At 40.9% G+C, this 25,538-nt stretch overlaps 1 protein-coding gene across 3 annotated transcripts in view; it reads left to right on the top strand.

Annotated features, from left to right (window-relative positions):
• GABRA1 (gamma-aminobutyric acid type A receptor subunit alpha1) overlaps window positions 1-25,538 on the top strand; it is a 90,864-nt gene that overhangs the window by 9,745 nt on the left and 55,581 nt on the right. The gene's annotated exons all lie outside the window — the stretch shown is intronic.

Here is a 25,538-nt window from a genome sequence, read left to right as displayed (position 1 = left end):
ATGCTCACATGATGTAAAAAAAAAAAAAGTTTAGATGAAATAACATTCAATCCTAAATTAGAAAAAGACATGAGCTTACATTCTAGAAACATAAAGAGCATATGTAGGATTTTTTAAAATGTTAATTTAAAACTGTTCAAGCAAGGTAGTCAGTATGATAAGCAACATCTTGGCTGCATGATGGGTCAGAAGCACAACATCTAAATATATACAATTTGTATAAATATATATGTACTGTATGCTTATACAATATGCCATGTAACAACATTATATATGTATTGGTCTTTAAGTAAAGACAAATGAGGTTATTTTCAAACTAGCAAGAGGCTCTTAGTGCTCAGTTTATAAATTCATAGCAAAACCCACCAAATATACTGCAGAAGGTATAGTCAGAGATAATCCCAATAGGTATGGGAAAATATGGGCATTTCTAAGCAACATGATGTATAAGTATACACTGTGTGAGTGTGCAGGTGAAGGTAGAGATGTGGGTTTGGGTGCCTGTGGACAGAACATTTTATTTTTATGGTATCTTCAGAATCAATGTCTACTCTCAATAATGGAAACATGCCTGGAGTCCTTGGGTCCATACTAGGGCAGCTAGCCCAAGCTTCCCATGCTGCACCGGCTACACTACTATTTTTAGCAAGCTAAATTGAGCAGAGCTAGCATGAGTATGTCTACACAACTTGGGAATCACACACCCCAGCTGCAAGTGTAGACATAGCCTCAGAGGTACAGCACAGAACTTGCAACACAGGGAGAAGGGGGGCCGTGGTGACAGTAAACCACCTTTATGCCCTCATGAACCCGGACTGCTCCAGGGTCTGCAGAGGTCCAGAATGTAGTTTAGCCAGTCCCAGGGGACTGTCTAAGGTACAGCAGGCTCCCCAGTATGCTCATTGGGACACAGTGCTGCCTAGAATCTACTTCAGGGCTTGTGAAGGGGTCCTCAGAGGTCAGTCTGGTGGCCATCTTTTTCAGTACCTGATGGCTTTTATGATCCTTTTATCTGATCACATCTTTGAAGTTTAGGCTTTACATCTGTTGTAAGAGGTTCAGAACCTCAAGAAAAATTCCCCAGACACTGGAGCTGGCTCCCTATACAGACTAAAGAGGGTTCTTAACCCTGACACAATTATCTTACAGACCATCCTGATATGGGTGCTGCAGCCAACTTTTATGGGGTCCCTTGGGCAAGTCCTTTCTTTAATTTTCAGTGCGACATTTGATATCAAAAACTTTTGTCAGTAATTCATAACAAGCATTTTATTAACACCTCTCTATAAACATATTTATAGTTTCAATTATAGTTGAACAATGTTTTTTACCCTGGGAATTTCCTTTAGTTGAAAACAATAAATTCTTCAAAAAACTGCTGAGTTATTCTTAGGAGTTTGCATGTTGTAGCTGAACCTCAAACTGCCACACTTTAATGTCTTTCCTGGAAATACTAATGATGTGATTCTAGAGATAGACTCTGAAAGGCTGAGCCCTATGGTATTTATCTCAATATTTTTGGATGCACTCAGCTAGAAATAAGATCAGATAAATGAAGGGGTCCACATATTTTGCAAAGGGTTCAGAGTAGAAAGTTTTCCTTTCCTTCTGAAAAGTCATCCACTTTTTTTTTTAGACTAATAGCCCCATTTTTCCAGTCTATGAAAACTAATGCTCTTAGGAAAAGTGCTAATCTATACTCCAAGTTTTATATCGTGACATGCAAATCACATGATCATTGACTATCAATGCTTAGAATCATATATCAAGTTCTCTCCTTTAACTAGGAGGAGATACAGGTCCCGGCATCAAAAGTTGCAGTAAAATTTTAATATGAAAGAACAGAGATCTTGGAAATATTTTTGGTAATGTTCTCATCTGTACATTGGCAAAGAACTGGAATATAAATGAGGTTTCTCTACATTGTCATCAGTCTCATGTTCCTAGTTATACTGATGCTTTAGTGAAACTTTATTGGCTGAGCACATCAGTTGGGATGCCAACGTCAGACAGACTCCTGATGTTGATGTGTAGAATTGGCAGTGAGGGGCCTCTGTTTGCATGCTTGCTCCAGACTGCTTTGAGGCAGGAATTATATATATATATAATTCTGATTTATGGCTCCTGCACCACTTTATGTGGCCTAATAATTTAGACTCACCGAAGACTCAAGCCTCTGCAAGTAATGATGCATATGATGAAGTAGTTTGGAAGTAAAATTGTTAAAGGCAGAGGTTTACATGTCAGAGTTTGTCTTGTTTGTAGCTAGAAAGGCTGCTAAAAACAAGGGGAAGTTTTGTGTTTTTTAAATAGTCTTGTCTCTTTCCTCTTTCTTATTGAATGACAAAGAATGTTATAACTTTTGTGAATTCACTTCTGAAAAGCACAGTCAATATTTTTTTCAGAGGCAGGACTCAATGATACCATGTGCACTCATCACTCTGTGCTGTCCTGGTCCAGATTCTTGACCCAGGCTTTGTGGAAAAACTGAAGAGATTGGCCACCAGAGAATCCATTTAACATTTTATATTGACTCCTGTGACAGGACTTTGAGAGTTTGGCCAAAGCTGTGTGAAAACTAATACAAGGGCACAAACTGTGAGATGCTGAACAACCACAACTCCTACTGATGTCAAGGAGAGTTGAAAGGGTATGGAACCTTGCAGGGTAAGACTCATGGTGTGGCCATGATCCCATGAAGTTTATGTACCTCTGTCCTTGAGTTTCTTGAGCCTTGATTCAAAGAAACCCTGAAGAACCTGGGATAGAAGGTAAACATAGCTATAGGAGATACCATTATAAAAAAGACCAAGGTTGAAATTGACTACATGGGGGCCAGGATTTGACCTCAGTTGCACCTGAAGTATTTGGATTAACTACTGTATTTTGAGTGCTTTCTATTCTAATTATAATACGGCATATGCTGGTGCAAAAAAGTATTGCATCATGAAAAATCTGCCCACTTTACAGAGCAATCAGTGATTCCTGTAATTCATTTCTGGCCTATTGTTACTGTTGATGATGTGGGTATTACTGCTTAATTTTTTTTAATCACGTGTATTAATAATTCAAAAATAAATGATTCCAAAGGATTTGTCACAACCAGGGCATAGACAGTCTGACTTAGTGATCAGAGTAGGATTCAAGCGTCAAGACTGAGTCAGCTACCAGCAGATCAGAGTCTGAGGCAAGCCCAAGGACAAAACCAAGAGTCAGGTGTCAGGTCAGGCCAGGTCACTAGGAAAACAGAGTCTGAGACATGCCAGAGGGCAAACTAGGAGTCATTTAGCAGGCAGGGCCAAGTGGCCAGGCCATCAGGAGCAGTTATTGCAGGAGAAGCAGTCCTAAGCAGGGAGAATTCAGTTGCAGGACAACATCCTGTTTCTGGGCTGAATTTATATAGAGGTTGTGAATCAATAAGGGCCCCCAGTGTTCTGTCAATCAAATTCCAGGACTGGCATCATCTGTCAGGGTTCAGCTTTTATTCTGGCAACTGTTAACATGCCACTGGCTGGTAGGTAGGAACTTATTTGTGGCTACAAGCCTGAAAGACCAGTCTTCAAGACCCATGGTCCCTGATAGGACTACGAATTGTAAATGTGTGCTATTTTTAGTTATGATTAATGGATTACACTTATATAAAGAGGTTTATTTCTCTTTTAAAGTGCATCATCTATTGCAGAGTCTAGTGAATTTCATAGTTTATGAAAATGATGGATGCAAAGCACAGAGACAGGCCTGATAAACAGTGCTGCAAAAGTTTTCCAACATAATTTTTAAAATTTTTACTTACAACTCTGCAGCTTTTGCAGAACCTCAGATAAAGGACTTGGAATTATACTAGATTTTTCACACTAGAAATGCTCTTATATTGCATTACTTCAGAAGAACTTGGTTCAGTGTTTGCCAAGAACCTAACAATTGTGTAGAAGCCAGATGAATGGGTTTTGGTTTGGGCCATGGTTAGGCATATTTTTAAAGGAATGAGCTCTTCCTAGTCCCATCTACCCATTCCCAGCCATGTTCAGATGGTGTTTCTTTTAGGTCCCTCTGCTGTTTTGTGGTTTAATACTTGCACTCATGTTCTATTGTGAGTAACATTCCTGTTGCTTCTCTAATCTTCAATGAAATCTTTTAAACTAACTTGGCACATTTATCTCAGTATAAATAAGTTAGTTCTCATTGCTGTACATTTTAAATGTAAAAAATCAGCTGTCATACATTCATGTGTAAAAGCTTTGTGACAAGGCAGTCACAGAGGCTATACCTTGCCCCCTTCATTTCATTGCCAACAGCAGCAGTCCTACACCAAACATGAGCATGCAGAGTTCTGTAGGTAGTGCCTTGAGATGGGGCCGGCAGAACAAGAGAAAAGCAATGCTACAGTGTCTGCTCTCACAAAGACTGGCTAGGCATTAACTCTCCCTTCATAGCTTCATCCCTATGCATAAGATGAAACTTTAGAGGCAGCACTAGGTGAACCAATGATAGAAAAGGTGGAGACCTGCTACTTAAATTGGTGATGGTGCAGTGATAAAAGGAAGGATTGAAAGGAACTGATCCAACTTCCACTGACTTAAATGGAGCTGGTTAGGATCCATGCTGGCTGAAACCCTGTTAGATCAAGATCAATAGGTTTTGACCAGCCATTTCTAGCAGATCTCTATCCAAGGCAACATGGACAGGCCAACCTCTCTGCCTTATATGTGCTGCTGCATTCACACAATGATGGAAGACTCCAGCACATTTTCTGCTGAAAGCCCATGTTATTTCTCTTCTCAGTTTTCTCCTTCTCAGCCTCTTTGTTTATAAAGCACAGTAAGAGATTATGTTTCTGTTTTCCTACCCATTTCATATCTTAAACCATATTTAGATTGTTCCTCAATAGCTTAGCTTCTTTTCATAACCCACAGCTTCAAAAATTCCATTTCAACAAAAACAAGCAACACCAAAATCCATTCCTGATTTATTTCTTTTGCAAGATGATCTTAATATTAACTCCTGGACCCTTACTGTGTTGTAATCAGTAAAATTACATAGGTCATCTTTTGAGAGTCGAAACAAGTATTTACCTTCTTTGTGAGGAAAGCTCTGTGTATGTAATGTTAACATGGTTATTTAAAATTGTGGATAGATGTGATATTTTCAGATTTCACATTGCTCCATAGGCTCTTAAGAAGTTCTTGTTTGGATTTCAGTTGTAACAATTGGTATATTATGGCTGGAAGAGGCCCAGTTCTTACAATGTTCTTCCCTGTTACACTTGACTGCCTCTCTCCCTTTGATTCCTTTCTCTTGTAACAAATTCAAATTAACAAATTCGCGTCTGGACCCTTTTCCCCTGTGTAGCCAACCAGGCTGTGACAGTCAGGCCCAGTGGTAGAAAGAAGAGGTTGGCCTTCTGGTTAGAGCTGGATCCAGGTTGAACAGAGTCCAGGAAATGAGCCAAGGGTCAGTACCAGAGGGACAGAGGCCAAATGCCAGAGCTGGGGGTAAACCAGAGTTGTAAACCAGAAGCAGAGCCAGGGATCAAAGCCAGAAGACTGAAGGCAGAGGGAAGTAGGGGCTGGAACAAAGCAGGAGCAGAGACCGAAAGAAGGGCAAGCACAGCTGCAGGCATGGTATATGTTGAACAGTTGGTGAGGTGCTATGGAGGCCATGCTTATAAGCAGGGCTGCTAAACCAGCAGTCAAATCAGAGTCTGTGGCCACTCTCTTAGTTCTAAGGGAGTGGGCTTCCTGGTTGCCCAGTAGTGCCATTAGTCAGGGAGCTGGCCAGAAGTTGGTCCTGACTGGTTTGGTCCCTGACATGTCGGCCTTTCCCCCTTATTGCAATGTTTCTTTAAATCACTTCTCTTTGAGAGGTGTTGCTCAAAACATTTTACTAGTGTGGACACACTGAAATTAAGATTGCACTTAAAAGATATAATTATTGGGAAATCTCTGATGAAATGTCCTCTCCATCAAGTTCTCTCTAAGCATCAGAGATTCAACTGCCTTGATTCTAAAAACAATTTATTTTTGAAAGGGCCCTAGAAGACATATTTGCGAATGACCCTGTAAATACATATAATTGATTCACTGTGCAAACTTTTGTAAGTATGGAACAATATTTTTCTATCATTTCCAGTTTAGCCCTTTGTTGAACATTGAATTCATACTGATCATAGGACTCTTAAATCTAAGTAGAAACCATCCTGCTAAAATAAATCCTCCTTTTGTGGTAAATCTCTGGACCCAACAGTACTGAATTTAATCACATACTTTGGCATTCCTCTAATTAAAAAGAGTGTGAGAATTCGGTATCAGATGGTACTATTAAGTTCAGTCTCACTAGAAGAATGTGCCATCTTTTCAGGAATATGAGGCAATATGGGAGGACCCAAAACAAGAGTTAACAATTATTAATTGGAATGTAAGCAATGGCTAATTACAACATAGCCACATCAGACCTGCAGCTGATTGGCCTGCCAAAAATAAAGTACCAGCACCAGAAAAGTGGGCTGGAAAACAGTTCCTAGCAGAGAGCAACCCTGCACCAGAGAGAATTAGTAGGGACCAGGAACCCATAAAGAAATGTTTTTGTTTTTTCTGACCAGTGATATGGCCCTGATGCTTCAGTCGCTTACATTTATGCATGTGAGTAATTCCATTGACGTCAATAGGACTACTTATCTAAGGGCTCATGCTTTCTCAAGCCACCCTCACACTGGGCTGCCACTGGGCAGCTCATCCAGAACAACTGGAAGTGAGGGGCTAGCAGGACTCTAGTCCCTCTGAAAGGTATGGCCCATAAGGATTCTGACTGGGGACAAGGACTGGCTCCACTGATTGTCCGGCTCATACTATTTAAGCCAGAAGGGGGCATAGGGAGCAGTCTGAGCAACTGACACACCTCGTGACTAGCTCCTGCACTACCTCTCACCCTGGCTTGGTTCCTGGACTCTGATTCTACTCCAACCCATGTCCCAGTTCGGACAATGTACATGCACAAAGTTAAGCATGTGTATGTGTTCAGGATTCGGGGCTATATCACACCCACTGTCTAATAGTAATTATCTTCAGTGCACAATGTCTAGGAGCTTTTGTGGGGTTTTTTAATTGACAAAGGGCTAAATATTACTAGTATAATAGAAACTAGTCTTGTCACATGATTTAGTTTCTAGCAAGTTCTGGCACATCCTACTATCAGTTTTTTTGTACAGATAATTATAAAACTTCTAGAAAGCAAAATGAATATTCAGTAAACTAGTGTTGTATAAACTTTTGATTAATTAACAATGTTAACAAAGAAATAAAGCATGATATTAATTCTGAAACTATTTATTTACATTATGATACTTCAGTTAGACCCTTAGGTATTCATTTTTTAAAGTCTCACTTCAGATGTTGCATATGCAATTTTGTGCCCAGAAACAAATAGACCCACATTATAGCACTTGTATATGCAATTGAATTGTTAGGTGTTAAGTAGGGCCTAATCATACCATACCCATAAATATTTGATCTCACAATTATTTCCACTTTCAAAATTGTGGGGAGAAGGGAGAAGCCATTTTTTCAAAATTAGGACCTTCATAAACATACGTAAAACCAGAATTATTGTAGGTGAAAATATTTTACATTAAAAATCATTTCTACCCTAAGGCATGAATAAGCCTCAACTCTGTTTTCTGCTTCAGCACAGGATTATTTATTACAAGAGATTTGTTTGTTACTCACACTAAATGAATGCATCATCTGGAAACACTTATTGGAATGCAACAGGAGTATAAGACAAATGAAAAGCACACCTTATGTAGTAATGTCGAGCCCTACTGAATCTTACATCCACCAAGGCCAAGAAGCATTTTAATAGCATTATTATAAAGTAGAAGAACAAGAACATTGCCATTACCAGGCTATTTTCAGTAATAGATTCCTATCCTGGAATGATTTATGTGTATGATACTTTATTTGCCAAGCAGAAAACTGTGAGGGTTCCCTCCCCACCACAACAGTAATTAATTAAATAAACCAGTTGAAGCAGAATTAGGATATAGATGGATAATGCCCTGCCTATATTTTTATAGAAATGTTTAAAACAATAATAGCAGATTTCTTGGTGACTTTTTACACTGTTCTATTTATCTCAAAATTAAGTCCTGTCAAATGATGTTCAGGAAAAAGAGAGAAGTATCCAGTAGACAATATTTGAAGATTTAAAAATTAAGGCCCCAATTCTGCAGACATTTACACATGTGCTTGACTTTAGTCTCATTGAGTTTAATGAGACTACTGACATGCTTAAAATTAAGCACATGCAGAAGTGCTTGCAGTGTTAAGGCCTAACAGACTTATCTTGTCAGGTGCTTTTTGGAAATAGAGTGCCCTTCAATTCCCAATGAAATAGAAGCTGAGAGCAATGTAGCACGAGGCCCCCAAAGGAAACATGATTTAGAGGATCAGTTCATATAGTGGGATGACATTTTAAATTATGAAACTAGTACATTACTCATAGTGAATTATATCATGGAGATCCAGGTTTAACCCTTTAGGGTTTTCAGATATGGGTTGTTATATCACTGATAATGGACCACATCATACCATCAGTCCTTGTAGTGGATCAGTGATAAGTTCTGTATCAAAAGTAATGCCACAATGAGACTAGCTTGTCCAAGAGACAACCCTTCTCCCAGGACACTCCACTAATATTGCAATCAATGGAGGCATTGATGCTAGATATAACAGAATTTGGGTGGCTGGCAGGGCATTTTCCATATGGGATGCTGGGTCTTTGGAATGCCCTCCAGCTGCTGGTTTGATATAACCAAGGTTTATCAACTTTTAGGGCATGTTGCATTTGATTTATGTGGCCTTTTAAGAGAGGTAGAGGAAATGAGGTATATGTTGAGACATGGGAGTGTTTTTATTAATTATTATTATTATTATTATTACAGTATGAGCTGTTGCTTGGAAGAATGGATGAGCCAAATTAAAATGACAATATCAAAATCTCATTTTAAATAATTGGCAAGACACTGAGAGCCTGTGTATGGGCACTTTGTGTAAAATTTTATTCCTAATTTAGTTTAGTTTGATTTAGAACAGGCCTGCACAGCATGCAACCCGTGGGCCGCATGCAGCCCACGTGGGCTCACCGTGCGGCCCACAGGCAAGCGGCGGGGTGGGGCTGTTGGGTTCACCCAGGGCCAGTGCAATCGTCTGGGATTTTTTCTCCCTCCCCTCCCTTCCCCTCACGCAGAGTGCGGCGCGGCTGATTGGTCGCCTGGGCCTGATTTAGCTGCTCCATTGGCCTCCAGCAGGCAGAGTCCCTCCCCCGCCCCTCCTCCCCCTGCCTCAGCATTGCATCACAGCATGCTTGTTTGGTTGGCTCCATGTGGAGGTAAGGGGAGTCCCGGGGAGCAGTCACGGAGCAGGAGGAGGGTTGGATGGGTCGGGAGTTCTGGGGGCGCTGTCAGGGGGCGGGGGAGGGTTGGATGGGTCAGGAGTTCTGGGGGCGCTGTCAGGGGGCAGGGGTGTGGAGAAGGATTGGAGCAGTTGGGAACAGGGAGCAGGGGGAGAGTTGGATGGGTCGGGAGTTTTGGGGGGGGGTCTGTCAGGGGTGGGGAGTGGTTGGATGGGGCGTGGGAGTCCTGGGGGTTTGTCTGGGGGTGGGGGTGTGGATAAGGGTTGGGGCAGCCAGGGGACAGGTAGGGAGGTAGGGTCCTAGGGGGGCAGTTAGGGTGGGGGGGTCTCAGGAGGGGGCAGTCAGGGGACAAGGAGCAGGGGAGGTTGGGGATTCTGAGGGGGGTGGGAAGTGGGAAGGAATGGATGGGGCAGGGCTCAGGTGGGGCTCTCCCCCCATCCTCTTTTTTGATTGTTGAAATATGGTAACCCTAAAAAAGTGGTGCCCTGGCTCAGCAGGGAGGAGCCACTTTCCAGAGGCACCAGAGAGCCAAAGCATCAGCTTGCAGGGGCGGTGAGCCCCAGCCATGGAGGAGCCGGCATGGCACAGGGGGGCAGCAGCCTTGCATAGGCAGCGGCACCGCTAGCAGGGAGCAGCTGCGCCCCTCACCTCTCCTGGCCAGGCTGCACCCTGGCGCCCCTCCCCAGGGGCTCCTGCAGGCTGAAGCAGATGCATGTGGTTGGCAGTCCCCATGCACCCCCAGACTCTCCCCTTGCCACGCTCAGGCTTTGTGGCTCCTGGGTGTGTGAGCCGCTGGGGCGTGGGGCCCTGAGTCTGCTCCGGGAGGAGCAGCAGTGGTGGTGGCTCACACTCCCGGGATCCGCAGAGCCCAAGCATGGTGAGGGGGGTAGTCGGGGGGCACATGGGGGGTCCAGCACCCGCATGCATCCACTGCAGCTTGCACGAGCCCCTGGTGGGGGGGCGCTAGGCCGCAGCCTGGCCAGAAGGGGCAGGGGGAATGGCTGCTCCCCGCTAGTCGCGCCACCGCCTTTGCAGGGCTGCTGCCCCCCTGCATCGCACCGGCTCCTCCATGGCTGGGGCTCACCGCTGCCGCAAGTGGGACACTCTGGCTCTCTGTTGCCTCCAGAAGGCAGCTCCTCCCTGCTGAGCTGCTGCAGTGGCCCAAGCCCAGCAAAGCCAGTGAATGGATTTGGGGTGGGGGCTGCCAAGATGGGGTGGGGAGGGCTTGTGCGGGGGCTCTGCACCCTCCAGGGGAGTTCAGGGGGCAGGGGGCGGAACCTGGTCTGGGGAGCAGCCCCTGGGCATGGCTGGCCCCTGGGGTCTATAAAGGCTCTTTGGGATTTGCCACTCAATGAACCGATGTGCAGGTGGGGGTGGGGGTGGGGGGGGGCAAGATGGAAGTTTTGCCTAGGGCCAAAATATCCTTGCACTGGCCCTGGGTTCACCTCCTGCCTGGGGGGTGGGAGGCACCTCACAGTCCTGTGCGCGTGTGCCGCGCTCCAACCGCCCTAAAGGCCAGGGCTCCCTGCGGCCCCTGTTTGTGTGTTGGACAGTCACATCCAATCCCTTCACACTGCCCCCCTTTCCCCTCCCTGGCTTAGTTCATAGCCCCAGAAAATCCCTTCAAACTGTCCCCCTTTTCCCCTCCCCTTATTTCATGGGGGGATGACGATCCAAGTGGGCAGGCGGGCAGTGGTGGCGAGGCTTTATACTTAGGGGGTGGCATGAGGAGGTGAGCAGTGAGTCGGTGCTGGAAGGAGGCATCCATTTTTGGTATTTTAATTTTTGGTACTGCTGTGTGCAGTAATATCGTGACCCCTGGGGGGTTGAAGAGGGGTGTAATCGTGGAGCCAAGTGAGGACGGGTCAGGTCCTATTTCACTGCTGTGATTTGGTCACCCTATGCGCGACGTTTCTTTCCCTCTCTACAGGCTTCCACACACTGTCAGTGCCTTGCTAGTGTGCCACGCACCGTGAGATATCTCTTCTTTGTGTGTGACTGTGAGTGTTTCCCTTGTGTGTGAATTTATTCAACAAAATCTTAAGCTTCAGAATGGCTACCATGAGTGAAAAGAAAAAGAGAAAAATAGAATCAGAGCACAGAGTTTTCAATACTGAATGGACGAATAAATACTTATGTACTGTTTCCAAAGACAAAATACTGTGCCTCGTGTGTTGTGAAACGTTAGCCGTTCCAAAAGAATACAACCTTCAGTGGCACTTTGAAACTAAACATCCCAAGCTTGCCAAATTGAACCCAAATGAAAAAATAATTAAAGTAGCCAGTTTAGCGAAAAACCTTAGTGGAGAACAGCAAATTTTCAAGAAAGTGAGCACTGAGAACGATATGGTTACTAAAGTAAGCCTTCAAATATCTAAGGAAATTGCTGCTGCTGGGAAATGCTTCACAGAAGGCAAGTTTTTTAAAAAGTGTATGTTGATTGCTATATCTGAGTTATGTCCAGAAAAGAGGGGAATATTTGAGAATGTCAGTCTTTCACACATGACTGTACAGAGAAGAATAGCTGACATTTCTACCAATCTAAGTGATCAGTTAAAGCAGAGAGTCAGTGAATTCTGCTTTTACTCCCTAGCTATGGATGAAAGCACCGATTTAAAAGACACCGCCCAACTTCTTATTTTTATTAGAGGTATTGATAAAAACTTTGAAATTACTGAAGAACTTGTTGGCATGTGCTCCATGACGGGTCGCCCAACCGGAAAAGAAATCTCCAGTGAAGTGATAAAGTGCATGAATGATAAATTGGGATTAGATTTCACAAACTTGGTGGCCATTTGTACTGATGGTGCTCCGCTATGTGTGGAAAAAATGTTGGAGCAGTTACTCTTCTTGAAGAATTTATCAGGAGACAAATAACCAAACATCAGCAGGTTTTGTGTAGCAAAATCTTAAAATTTGAGCATGTAATGTCAGTGGTAGTTTCCATTGTAAACTACATACATTCTAGAGGACTAAAACATAGGACATTTTGAGCCTTTCTTGAAGGGGTAGACGCCGAGTGCAGCGACTTAATCTACTATACAGAAGTAGTTTTGTTGCTTTGAAAGAGGAGGTGACAAAATTCCTAGAAAATGGGCCAATAAAATTCCCAGAGCTTGAAAATGAGTCCTGGAATCAAGATCTCTTTTTCTTTTGTGATATTACAGCACACCTGAATGATCTCAGCATTCAACTTCAGGGAAAAAAATCAACTTATATTTCAAATGTGTGCAGCAGTGAAAATTTTCAAAATGAAATTGAAACTTTTCAGAAGTCAGCTGTCAAAAGGTGAAATGTGTCACTTTCCCACTTGTGCACAGCGTATCCCTCAGCACAAACATGCTGAGTTAGGAGAAAAATACGCAAAGCAAATCAATCTTTTGATTGAAGAATTAGACAGAAGACTTACTTTGTCTAAAGAAGAAGAAATCCAGTTGAAGCTGATTGAAGATCCCTTTTCTGTGGGTCCAGAGGAAGTTCCATTAAATTTGCAGTTGGAGGTTATTGAACTTCAGTGTTTGGCAGTTTACCGAAATAAGCACAGAGAAAGCAGCCTGCAGGACTTCTACAAAAGTCTGGACGAAGAAAAATACAAAAATCTTATCGAAGTTGCACTGAAAACATTCAGCATTTTTGGAAGCACTTACATATGTGAACAAACATTTTCCATCATGAACATGAATAAAAACAAGCAACATTCTTCTCTGACTGACGACCATTTGGAAGACATTATGAAAATATCCACTTCAAATATGACCCCCGAGTATGACAATCTTGTTACCGAAAAGAGATGTAATATCTCTCATTAAATTTGCAAGGTAATTATGAAAAGTACAAATGTTTTCTTTCAACAGAACAGCTGTTTTTCATTTTTCCATGATTCATAAAAAAAATTAAAATATTTTAATTTTTTTTGCTTTAATTGAAAAATTCTTAATAAAGTATTACCCCCCCGAATCCAAACCTTCCTTTTTGGCCCACAGCTGTTTCGGCAGGGCGGCACTGGAGAAGGAGCGTTTGTTTCTGCGATGCGGGCAGCACTGGGTGTGTGTGTGTTGTGTTTCGGGGGGGGCTAGAGGGGTGGTGTTTTAGCAGCACTGGGGGGGGAAGAGGTCGGCCCTCAGCTGTTTTCTTTGTAGTAATATGGCCCTCGCCGCTTTATGAGTTGTGCAGGCCTGATTTAGAATAACAATCTGCTTGACTGTGTTTGTTCTTTGGATGTTTGATTTCTTTTTTCTTAATAGCATAAATTCCAGAATACAGCAGGGAAGTAAATGTTAAGTTAATGATTAGGTCATATTGGACACCCTGTAAGTGTCACACATGGGGTGTAATGGCTGACAATAGGCCAGATTCAACCATGCTGACAAAGTCCTTTTCCTGAAGAAGTTGCATGGCCCTGGCTGATTTATCCAGGGAGAACAATTGAAGTGATGCTGTGGACGCCATAAGCACCCCGCTGGTAGAGGCTACAAAGGCAACGTGCCGAATCAGAGAATTTCCTGGTCTTTGCAGGCAGGCCCCATGGAGAAGTGGAAGTGGCAGCTGCTTTCAGGCTTTGCAATGCTGGAACTACAGGAGTAAGGGTCTGTCTACGCTTTGAGCTGCGGGTAGGTTCCCAGCTTATGGAGATGTTACCTGTGCTAGATCTGATCAAACCAGTGTACTAAAAATAGTGAAGCTATGGCAGTGCAACCAGCAGTATGGCTAGCCTCAGATTTGTGCCTAGGGTCTTGGACAGGCACACACTCTGGGTTGCTAGTCACACTGCCACATTTTTGAGGTGCTAGCTCAATCAGAGCTAGTGCAGATGTTTTGCTCAAGCTGGGAATCACACCTCCAGTTCAAAGTGTAAATATACACTAAGAATCGGCAAGATTATGCCCTTCCACTGGTGTAACAGAGTACAGTTTAGCCAAAGGAGTTTCAACCTCCGTTTCTCCCTCCAGGTTTTTGCCTGACTGAGTTGTGTAGTATCAGCTAGGCCCAAAATAAATACAACAAATAAATTGAATAGATATAAAATCATATCCAGGTTAAGTACCAGGTATAATAAACTACCAATAACAAAATAATGCCACATTTTCCCTGAGATTCAAATGTAGATATTAGTATACCGTAATAATTATCTCTCCACTGAGTCTGATTTAAAAGAACCAAGGAAAACATAAAATGCACTTATAAGTCGTCATATCTTTTAGTGAATTCTTTCAGTATCATCTAGGAAATCCCCCTAAACCTACTTCCTTTTGGGACTGCAAAGTTTACTCAGGGCTACATTGTCCCAGGCCCTTCTGCTGATGCACAGGAGGTAAGAGAATGCAAGGAGCTTTCTAGCTCCCTTGTATACCCTGCATGCATGGACCAGGGACAATTGCAGTTTCCATGCTCAGGGATACACAGAGAATATTCCCTCTAGTAAGACTACATCTACACTTAGAACAGGGGGTGTGATTCCTAGTCTGAGTGGATATATTTGCGCTAGCTCTCATCAAACAAGCATGCTAAAAATAGAAGTGTAGCCACTGTATCATGGGCATCAGTGACTGATGGCATGGGCAAACCACCCCAAGATCAATGAAGAGAGAAAAAAAACAAAGATATTTATCAAATAAATGTGAAAAAATACATTTGAGGAAACAGTGATCTACTTGTGCATGATCCATGAACAGAAAAATGTGACAAATTAACAGAATAAATTATCCATTTTAAAATTATTTGTTTAACTCAAGTGCTGCTGGCTTAAACCTTTATGAATTACAATAAAATTCACATTTGACAGTTGCTTCTTGTGCTTTCTAGATACCTCATCCTGCTGGACTATTACCTACAAGTGACCTCCTTAAAAAACTTCCTTCTCCTACTCCTTTTCCTCCTTCTTCATCTGGGAAAGAAGCCCAAGACTAAGCACTCTGATGTTACTATCTGTCAAAGTCATAACATTATAATGTAGTCATTAATGTTTCAAATCTTGTCACTTTATGTGCTAATGTGTTATATTTGCATGGACATACTGGATTGCTAGCCCATGCATTATAATTTGCATCAATCTTGTCTTAATGACATCTTGCATTATATGTCTATTTTGGCATCCAAAGCAAAGCAAGGTTGTTTGATATATTTCAGACACCATAGCAAGTCACTGTCTTTAATCCATGTATGTAACATCAATCATGAAGTCTTATGGCCATTGGTATCACCCATAACACAGGAGAAAATCATGAAACCATAATTCTCTATAATGTGATTAAGCATTTAGTTGCTTACTACTGATTGAACAAAATGTGTCATATGCCTGTTGCTTTATCACACAGGCTTAACCATGTCATCATATAGTCATTCTTATAAAGATGCTTGAATTACAGCTGTATGTAATTCTAATGAATAAAGCTATATTCAGTCTGCACTTGAGAAACTGTATATGTGCATTACAGACAAATGAGCTCATATTCCCAAATTAAATTTCTTTGAAAAATGGGTTATGTCTTCATAAACCCCATGTCTGTGTCAGAATATTGTTGTGTTGCAGATCATTCCTTATTGTGCCCAGAACACTCAGTAAATAGGGTGGATTCTGAGCTACTATACAAGTAAATCAAATCATAATAACCATAAGTTACTACAAGTCTTATACTTGCCCTGGGAGAAATGTTCTATAGTCCTGAATCTGTAATCTTTATACATGGAGTACTTGAGACTAGTTGTGTGAGTAAATGCTAGGCATCATCATCTAGGGATGCAGAATCAAATACTGCATATCTACCTTATTAAAAAAAATATAAGAGCCAAATATTTGGACAGATCAAGACTCTTTGAGTTTTAAATATAGTTACACACAGGTTACTAGGAATTTGTGTACAACGCTCTATTTGTTTTTCATTTTTTACAAAGTATTTTTACAGAAGTGGGGAAGTATGGGGAGGTGTAATGTATAACATAATGGGAAACAGAGTTCTTATTCTGAATGTCTGCCTTTTAAATATTCTAACTAGTATTATTCACTTGTCTGCATGTGATCATTCAGATTGAAATCTTAGCACCCTGGATGTTCATGGAAACTTTGCTATTGATGTCTGTGAAACCAGGATTTCACTCTTAGGCCTTGTTTACACTACAGGGGAAATTCAAACTAAGCTACACAATTTGAGTTATGTGAATAGTGCAACTCAAATCGAAGTAGCTTAGACCTACTTGCCGCAGGGTCCACACTATGTGATATTGGCAGGAGACGCTCTTCCATCAACTTCCCCTATTCTTCTCGATCTGGTGGAGTACAAGAGTCGACGTGAGAGCAAGCTGCGGTCAATTTAGCGGGTCTTCACTAGACCCACTAAATCGACCGCCAATGCATCAATTGCCACTTGTTGATCCCCCGGTAAGTGTAGACAAGCCCTTAGTCTTTTACCTTCCCTTAAAGTATGAATCTCATCTGAAAAGAAGCACAGTGTGGTTCCATATTGTCACTCAATGACTTCCAGAGCAAAGGTTCACAGTTTATAAGTAAAAACTTAATTTCACTACATTCAGCCTCACCATTTAATCTGAAAGTCAGGCTGAATTCTTTGTGGTTTATGCATCTTTTCTAGTAATAAAGATTCTGTAGGACAAAATCTGCCCCCAGTTAAATTTATGCAAACACAATGTCTTCATGTTCTGCCCTTAGATGCAATGCTTTTGCCCTCAGAATTTGGTCCTGCAACCAGATTTATTATCAATTCTCTTAATTCCTGAGCCAAAATAATCTAGTTCCCTCTCCCACAACAATGCTAACAATTCTACATAGTGGTGCTAAGTATATTATACTCTCATTTACACTAATATTAATCCCAAATATCTGCACTGATTTTAGTAGTTACTCTGGAATTACACCCAGTGTAGAGGAGAACAGAATTTGCCTCTAATTTTTGTTTAGCCATAATTTTAAATAGAACTAGGGAGCAAAATGGTTGACTAAGAAGGTACAATTTTTGCAAAGTTGTTTTTCAAAATACATCTACACTTTATGTAGTAGATTGGCAAATATAGGTCTTAATAGTCATGCAGAAAGAACTTAATAATGGGCAAAATTGCACAACAATAACCAAGGAATCTGTTAACAAACAATGAAAGAAGGGAGTAAAGAATGGAAATACTAAATATGTATTCACATTAAATTAATTAACTGTTCCTGAAATACCCTAAGCATCTATAGCGTTTGCTTTCTTTATTTCAATAGGGTAGCATGCATGGACTAAACCTTCATCTGATGCAAGTCAATGGAGGTACATTGACTTTAGTAGGGCTATGCTGATTTATATCAGCTGAAAATCTTGCCCTGGACCTACAAAATTGCTTAGGCTAATGAACATTTAAAGCACTGTCTCCAAAAGGCCAGTACTTATTAAAATATAAAGTATAGCATCTTCACTTATCAAAGGTTTTAGAATTAAAGATTTTCTGCAAACATGGGATTCTCATAGCATCCATTTGGCAGTGAACAGTGTAGCATTATCTTGCAAAAGAGTTTCAGTTATAACTTGTATTTTCATTCTTTGATAATCCAAATCAGAATTTTTCAGAAAGTTGAGATTTTGCATGCTTGATCCCTATCCAAAGATATTTTCTCCCTTTAATTTTATATATATATATGTGTCAGTTGCCTTTGAATTAAGTGAGTCTTTTCCCAATGTTAAAAAAATTATGGCCCTATACATGAATTACCATAAACCTGAATGTACCAATGTGCAATATAATCAATGTTTTTTTGGATGAGGAACTTAAAAACATTTAAGGAAATGCAATAGTTAAGTATTCAACTATAACCTTTCATTGACATCATTGCTTTTTTAATATGATCAAGAGTTAGAGCAGTATAAGCACCCACACATTTACCACACTTGACTGCACCAACATTTTATCACAAAAGGTCACTTTGAAATGAAATATGAATCTGTAGATCTCCAGGATATTCTTCAAGTGTTTTCTCATTTGTTTATATAGTAGATAGGCTATGTACATTCAAAACCATAGACACAAACAAATGTGATGACCATGTACAGTGTGTGCAAAATTGCCTTGGGATTAACACCCCCATTGAACAGCTTGATCCACACCTAACTGCTTCAGCAGTCATACAGCTCATGTGTCATGTTGGTAGATACATATATCCAAATATAAAACACAAAACATTCAATTTTTTCCAAGGATCTCAAAATGTTTTACATACTTTATGTAATTACTGAATAACACCCTTATGAAAACCCTAGTCATGCAGTCTTTACTCAGTCAAAATTGCCACTGAAGTCTAAGGGAGTTTGGCTGAGTACAGATTGCAGGTTGTATTATATCCATTTACACATGAGCATACTGAGGCACAGAGAATTTAAATGATGTGCATATAGCAAGCCAGTAGGAAAGCTAGGGTTCCAATTCAGCAAACCATCCCTATTGAGCAATGCACCTAAATTTTGTACTTCAAGAGCATTATTAAATTCAATTCGAATTAATTGGATTTCATCATGTGCTTAAGTACTTTTCTGAATAGGGATCTATTTAAACACGTTTCAATGTTTTGCTGAAGTGAGGCCCAAGAATCTTGACTCATCTCATCTGGCAAAGCCAGAGATAATGCTGATAACAGGGAAAGGGAACAAAAATTTTCAACATAAAACTAAAAATGAAACTAAAAAAAACAACCAACCAAACACAACACAATGAGAGTAACAGTTGAGGCCATTCACATTTTCTGGATAATCTGGTATTTAGCATGTATAACATGTACACAAGTACACTGACAGATTTTCATCAGATTTGTTTTCTGTTTCCCTGTTCCAGTCACCACTCACTTTCCATCATATTTTCATACTCAGTTATTTCATTTGTAACTGAAGTGGCAAGCAATGGACGCTTACTAATGCACTAACCGTGCTGCTGCAAGATAATTTAAAAAAAAAAAAGAAAAAACCAACTCTGCAGATTTGGAATCCCCTAGCACAGTTCCCATTCAAATTGGTTTCATCCTATCAGATTCTAGGAAGGTTATAATCAAAAATAGATGTAATTGTAGATGTAAATGTGAATGCACATGATGCCCCTGAAGATCAGTAGGAAAGAGTACAATTAGTATGGGCTCACAGGTTGGTACACTCAACGACCAATCACAATATCAAAGTTTGAATCCCAAAATGGATCTCTCAGTTCATGAGCAGGGCAGGGTGTCTGGAGTGCTGTGGAAACCACTGTGTCATTTCCTGAGTGTGGATGAATGACACCCACTTGTCATTAAAGACTGGTATTAACAGGGTGCTGAAGGTAATTCAGTTCAGCTATTCTGCATGGACAATAGTTGTGGTAGTCAAGCCTGGGTGCAGAAAGGTTAGTTTATATAAAGGGATTATAAAGGCTTTGGAAAGGTCCAGGCTTCAGATGTCAAGTTTTCACCTCATCAGCAGGGTTGGGTGGAGCACAGAACATACTGCTATATGGTGGAGATATGACATTCAGGAAAATCCAGTTATTGCCAAAAATAGAGAAAATGAAAAAAACATTTGAAATAGACCTGACTCATGTTTCATCAATCGCCACCATCACAAAAGCTTACAGAAAGTTGGGCTACATAGTTACAAGGGTTTTTGTTTTTAATACCCCTTTCTTGTCTTTTAAAGCCTCACATGCCCTTGGTCAAGAAATTGATTCTTTTTCTGGTATTGCTATATATAGAGTCTAAACTTTCTTTACAAAATGGATTCTAATACCTTTCTGCCATTATGACATCAGTCATGAAGTGTTGTTAGCACCTATGATAGCAACCTACATTTTCAGTTTCACAAACTTCATTTGGTGATGGTATTTGAAAATAGCAGTCTTCACCTTCAAGCCAAGGTATAAATACATTTCACTGTATTTTAAGATGCTTGGATAAATTCACAAGTGAAAGTTTACAGTAGGTTGGCAAACTGTATCAGGGCATATTAGCATTAGGTAATCAATTATCTTTTAAAGGTTCTTGGCATCAGTTAGTTTTTCAGTTCTTTGTCCCAGTGTCAATTTCAGTCTTTCAACATGTACCCAGAAAGAATGTTCATTTTTCTTTAATGGTACGTAGTATCTCAAATCCAAATGACTCTTTGAGAACAATGAAACTTATTTTCAAAGATCCTCATCGGGATCTTCCAAACAAGTCTTCTTCCATTTCTACTCATTTATTTTAAGGGGGGAAAAAAAGAAAAAAAAGAAAAAAGAAAAAGAAAAAGCGGCATCATTTATGTGTACTCCTGGCTGATATCACCAACTGCAAAAATGTTAGGTGTCAAGAGATACTCACTCATGCCTTTTCTGCAGTTGTAAATTGAAGTAAAAAAGCAATCAAATTAATTGAATTTCCCTAAGTCTACGAAGGGAGGGTAGACACACTTCTATATATTTATGGAGCACATTAAATTAAAAAAAACAAATCTTAGTTATATATCTACAAAACATTTGTTTAATCACATAAGCAAGACTTGTAGCTAACAGAGATCAAAGCTTTGGAACAGATGGATATTTGTTTTAATTCTTTATCTGATCTGCTGTTTGAGGTAAATTCTACTAGAGCAATTCTCCTAGAGCATTTCAGTCATTTTACATACATATGTGTATACACCACACACCACACACCACACAGACACACACACACAATATATATAGTGTGATGGGAAAATTACTATATTAATAAGGTGAACAAACACACTATTGAAAAACGTTTGACAGTCTGACCTGTCAATGTATATAAAATATATTTTGTATGTAGAGATCATTAGCCAGATTTAGGCAGATAAATAAGTGGCCAGATAATGAAAAATGTTCCACACCCAGGCATTCACTTTGACAACAATATGAGATGATGTGTGTGGAGCAATTTTGAAAATCGGGCTCTGTGTTAATTTTAATATACTCTTTTAGTTGTTTTTGAACATTCCATTGAAAGATGTCACTGGTCTAACTTTACTACTACTGCCATTTTGCACTAATATGCAACTTTCCATGCACAAAGCACAAACATTATCTAATCAATCCTTCAGCAAGATATTACAGTTGATCTTTTTAGATTTTTTTAAAAAGCATTTAACTACAGCAATAGCTCATCATCTGAATGATTGAACCATTCTTTTTGAAAATTTGCCCAACTCATAAGCTGGCTAGAAAATAATGAATCACATAGGTCTTGACATCTTCGTTTTCCAAATGTGAACTGTAGATCTATGCAGTGAGATGCATAGCTAATAGTTAACAACTTGGAGACATTAAGATCCAAATCCAATTCTCCTTATTCACGTGAGAAACCCACTGAAGATCAATATCAGCTGGACCTAAATGGTATTAGTTATACATTTAGGCTAAGATTTTCAAAGACACTTAAGAAAGTTAGGCGTTCAACTTCAATGAGAGTTGAGTAACTAACTCTCAGACTGCTTTGAAAATCCTAGCCACAGGATCTCATCCAAAACCTGCTGAAGTCAATGGAAAACTTCCATTAGCCTCATTGGGCTTCGGAACAGGCTCTTCAGACCAAAGCATTCTGAGAATAGTAAGAGATCTGTCTCTCTCACTTACCCCTCCATTTTTTGGTAAGAAGAACCTAACAAGGAGCCAATTCCTGTGCAAAACATTCTTTAAAAACTAGAAATATCAGTTTACAATTTTTCTCAACAGCATGTAATAAACCAGTCTCTTTCACAAAACCCAAATATTTTCCATCACTTCCTTTTGACTGAAATGAGGTCTGTGCTAACAGGCTTTAAAAGAAAATGGGAAAATCTGGGCTACATATTTCACTGATGGGCTGGAATCTCAGCCACACAGGAAAAATGAATGGTTTTGTCCTACATTTTTAAGAGAAAGAATTAAAGAGATAATGTGCTGCTTCCTATTTTAGGTCAATATCTTCACCCACGGAGAACTCCAAAAACCTTGTCATCCTTTAGTGTACAGCATTTATACCAGTGGAGGAATGGACCATTCCATATAACCTTGGGTGCTCAACTAAAATAAAAACAAAACACTTTTCTTTTATATCCCAATGCAAGTAAACTGAGAAAAGGGTTTTAGCAGTTGCTCTTCCAGTGTTGCCAGTGGAGCTCTACACATTTGCAGTAGATTATAACTCAAATACACTACAGATGAAATTTTGACATGCTATATATTCCCTCTGGGTGTAATACTATAGTCACCAAATTTCTTCAAAATTGATTCAGTCATGTATTTGAATGAGGAAAAGAAATGAAATAGGGAAGCAATGCTCGACGTCTGTTTATTTCTGCAATTTTGCAATGATCAACTGGGAAAGAAAAGAAGGCTTAGTGTTAAAAATATATTTCTATTTGCAATATTATCTTCAATTAGATGGCTTTTTTGTTATTGTACAAATATAACTCTTTATGCACAGGGCTGGGATTTTCAGTTCAGTGCAAGGGATGCAGAGCCATATATCTTCTTCAGATTTTAATGGACTGTATGGGACTAAAGCCCCTGCACTGTTTCAAAGTTTCAACTAAGGGGCCTTGTAACGGGGACCAGACTCACCACCACTGGCACCTCCTGCTGGTTGCTCCAGGAATTAGCTCTTGTCAGCTGTGGAGTGCCCTCTGCGTGTAGTGTCTCGCCTGATGTCTGCTCTGCTGATTTGGGAACAGCCTTGCTCCCCGCTCAGCGGTGTCCACTTCAGGACACTGCCATCCAGCGGCACCCACTACTCCATTCTCACCCCCTTCTGGGGGGGGTGAGGGTTAATGGCAGTCTTTCGTCTTGCACCTGCCTCAGTGGCCAACCACAACCCCAAAGTCTAGTCCCTCACCTCAGGGCAAATTGCAGTCTGTCTCGGCCACACTCCTCCATGGCCAGGTGCAGTACAAGCGGGAGAAGGGGAGGACCCAGGCCCACCCGCTATTCTGGATCCCAGCCAAGGGACCCTCTAGTGGCAGCTGCTCTATGCCCTCCTTCTCTCCCCTCTTGTCCATCTATCTTCCCTGGGCCACTTCCCCTTTGGCCTCATGCACCTTCTCGACCCTTTTTAGCAGGGGCCACAGCCTGGCAGGTAACTGGGGCTGGAGCTCTACTCTGCTCCCCAAAGACTGCCCAGTACTGCTCTGTCCGAGGTGCTACCTCCTTACCTCAGGAGCCAGCCCTCCTCCTCCTTTGCTAGGCAGCCTTTATATAGAGCCCAGCCCGGTCCTGACTGGCTGCCTCTTTCTTTGCCCTAATTGGCTCTCCACAGGCCTTTGCTGATTGGCTGCTGGTCTGCTCAGCCTCTCTGGCCTTTTCCAGCCCTTTTTCTCATGGAGTGGGGCAGCTGCCCCACTACAGTCCTATTTTAAATACTTCTCAGCCAAAACTCTCTAACCCTTCACTGCAAAATTAAGGATTGCTGAATTAGGCCATAAATGCACAGGTGATTATATCAATCAATAGCAGGAAAAGTTTGAAATGCAATGCATTTGGAAACTATATTTTGCCATGAAATAAGATGTGAGTGGTTCAGTACCAGCCATTGATATAATATATCTGTTTAGTGCTGACTGTGACCCAGTGTGTCTCTCCATTTAACAATTCCTTGAATTTCTTTAGATAGTTTACGCATTGTGGCCAACCTTGAACCAAAATGAGATGAATTGAAATGGAAACATGGAGAAAAAAAGCCAAGAATGCAACAATGAATGCTGATCTTTACAAATTTTCTGTAGCTAGATATCTTTTGGCTACTTCATGCAGATAATAATAAATGTGAGAGCCCCTGGGCTAAACTAAATAGACTTTCTCAAACAAAATTCCTAATTCTGTTGGGTTTAGGTCAAACATGTATGCACTTAAGCTATAATAACTTCTTCTCCAACATTTTTACAGCACCTTAACACCTTGAAAGTCATTGCCAGCATCAGCTATGAATAGCATTGTTCTGAAATCCTTCATATTCTGTTGCAGAAACAAACAAATAAGGCAATATATAGTGGGGGGATATGTATTGTGTGAAGAATGTTATACAATGTGAGGCTTGAAAAAGTAGCTTTACAGAAAGATTGGGGTTTATCCAGGGACTACGGTCACCAATAGGGATTTTAATTTCAGTGGGAGCAGGATCATGTTCCATGATGAAGTGCAAAAATACCCTTGGTGATCACATGAGAAAAGAACATGAGCAAAATTTGTCTTACATAAAATGTGTGACTGTGACATAATATTGCATAATATGTCCCTTGCATCTCCCTCTCCCCCTCTAATTTAAAACTAAGGGGTCATTTAACCCTTACACTAAATATGGGTAACCCTAGAGAAAGCCCATGGTAATTAATTGTGGTGGGCATACACGTGCAATATTACAGGAGGTTGGAGCTACTGAGATATGTAAAAAGCATGGTAGACAACTTCTACAGCAGATGTGATTGGGTCATACTCTCTGAAAGTGTATTGAAATCTCATCAACTCTGGTGTGTCCAACTTCCCCAATTGGCTTCTCCACACAAGCAGCGCACACTCGCTGGTCTGCCCAAGTCTACTGATGTAGGAGGGGAAAGTTAATTATTTTAGATTTAAAGTGATGCTAACCTTTGGGATTACCCACAAAACAGATGGGCCACCGTGGGTTGTAGTAATGTTTCTTATCTCTAATAAACTTCAGGTCTGAGGAGTTTTCTTTGCCTTCAGATGTCAGTTCTGACAAAAAGTACTTCAGGACTTCTGGTGGCCAGCAATGCATTCATGCCCTACCAAAGCCCCTGTAGTGTCCAGAAAACCTGCAGCCACTGCTATGAGACTGCCATGCTCCAAGACTGGAAACCTCATTGATTTAAAAAAGGACCAAAAAGGTAGCTTTTTAGGTGACCCCATTTCCCAGGCGTGCAGCAGGTTGATCTAAGAAGATGCTAATGCTAGTTATTGAGCAGGGCACTAATCAACCTTAGGACTTCTCCACACAGTTTACTGTATCGATGCTAAACACAGTGTTCAGTGAGGTCCTGGGCAGGACCACGGAAAGCTCCTAGTGCTTTGGGACTGAATAGACAGCTCCTACCACCTATTGCGATAGGTACCCTGTAAGCCCTCTCCTGCATCACACACAGCGCCTGTCCCTTGTTCCTAAGCAAACCCATTCCATTCATAAAATCTAAAGATGAGCCCCA

This window comes from Mauremys mutica, chromosome 8 (assembly GCF_020497125.1).
Source record: "Mauremys mutica isolate MM-2020 ecotype Southern chromosome 8, ASM2049712v1, whole genome shotgun sequence".
In the NCBI taxonomy this organism is placed as follows: Eukaryota; Metazoa; Chordata; order Testudines; family Geoemydidae; genus Mauremys; species Mauremys mutica.
Note: the sequence above shows the minus strand (reverse complement) of the source record. Positions and strands in the feature narration are given on the sequence as shown.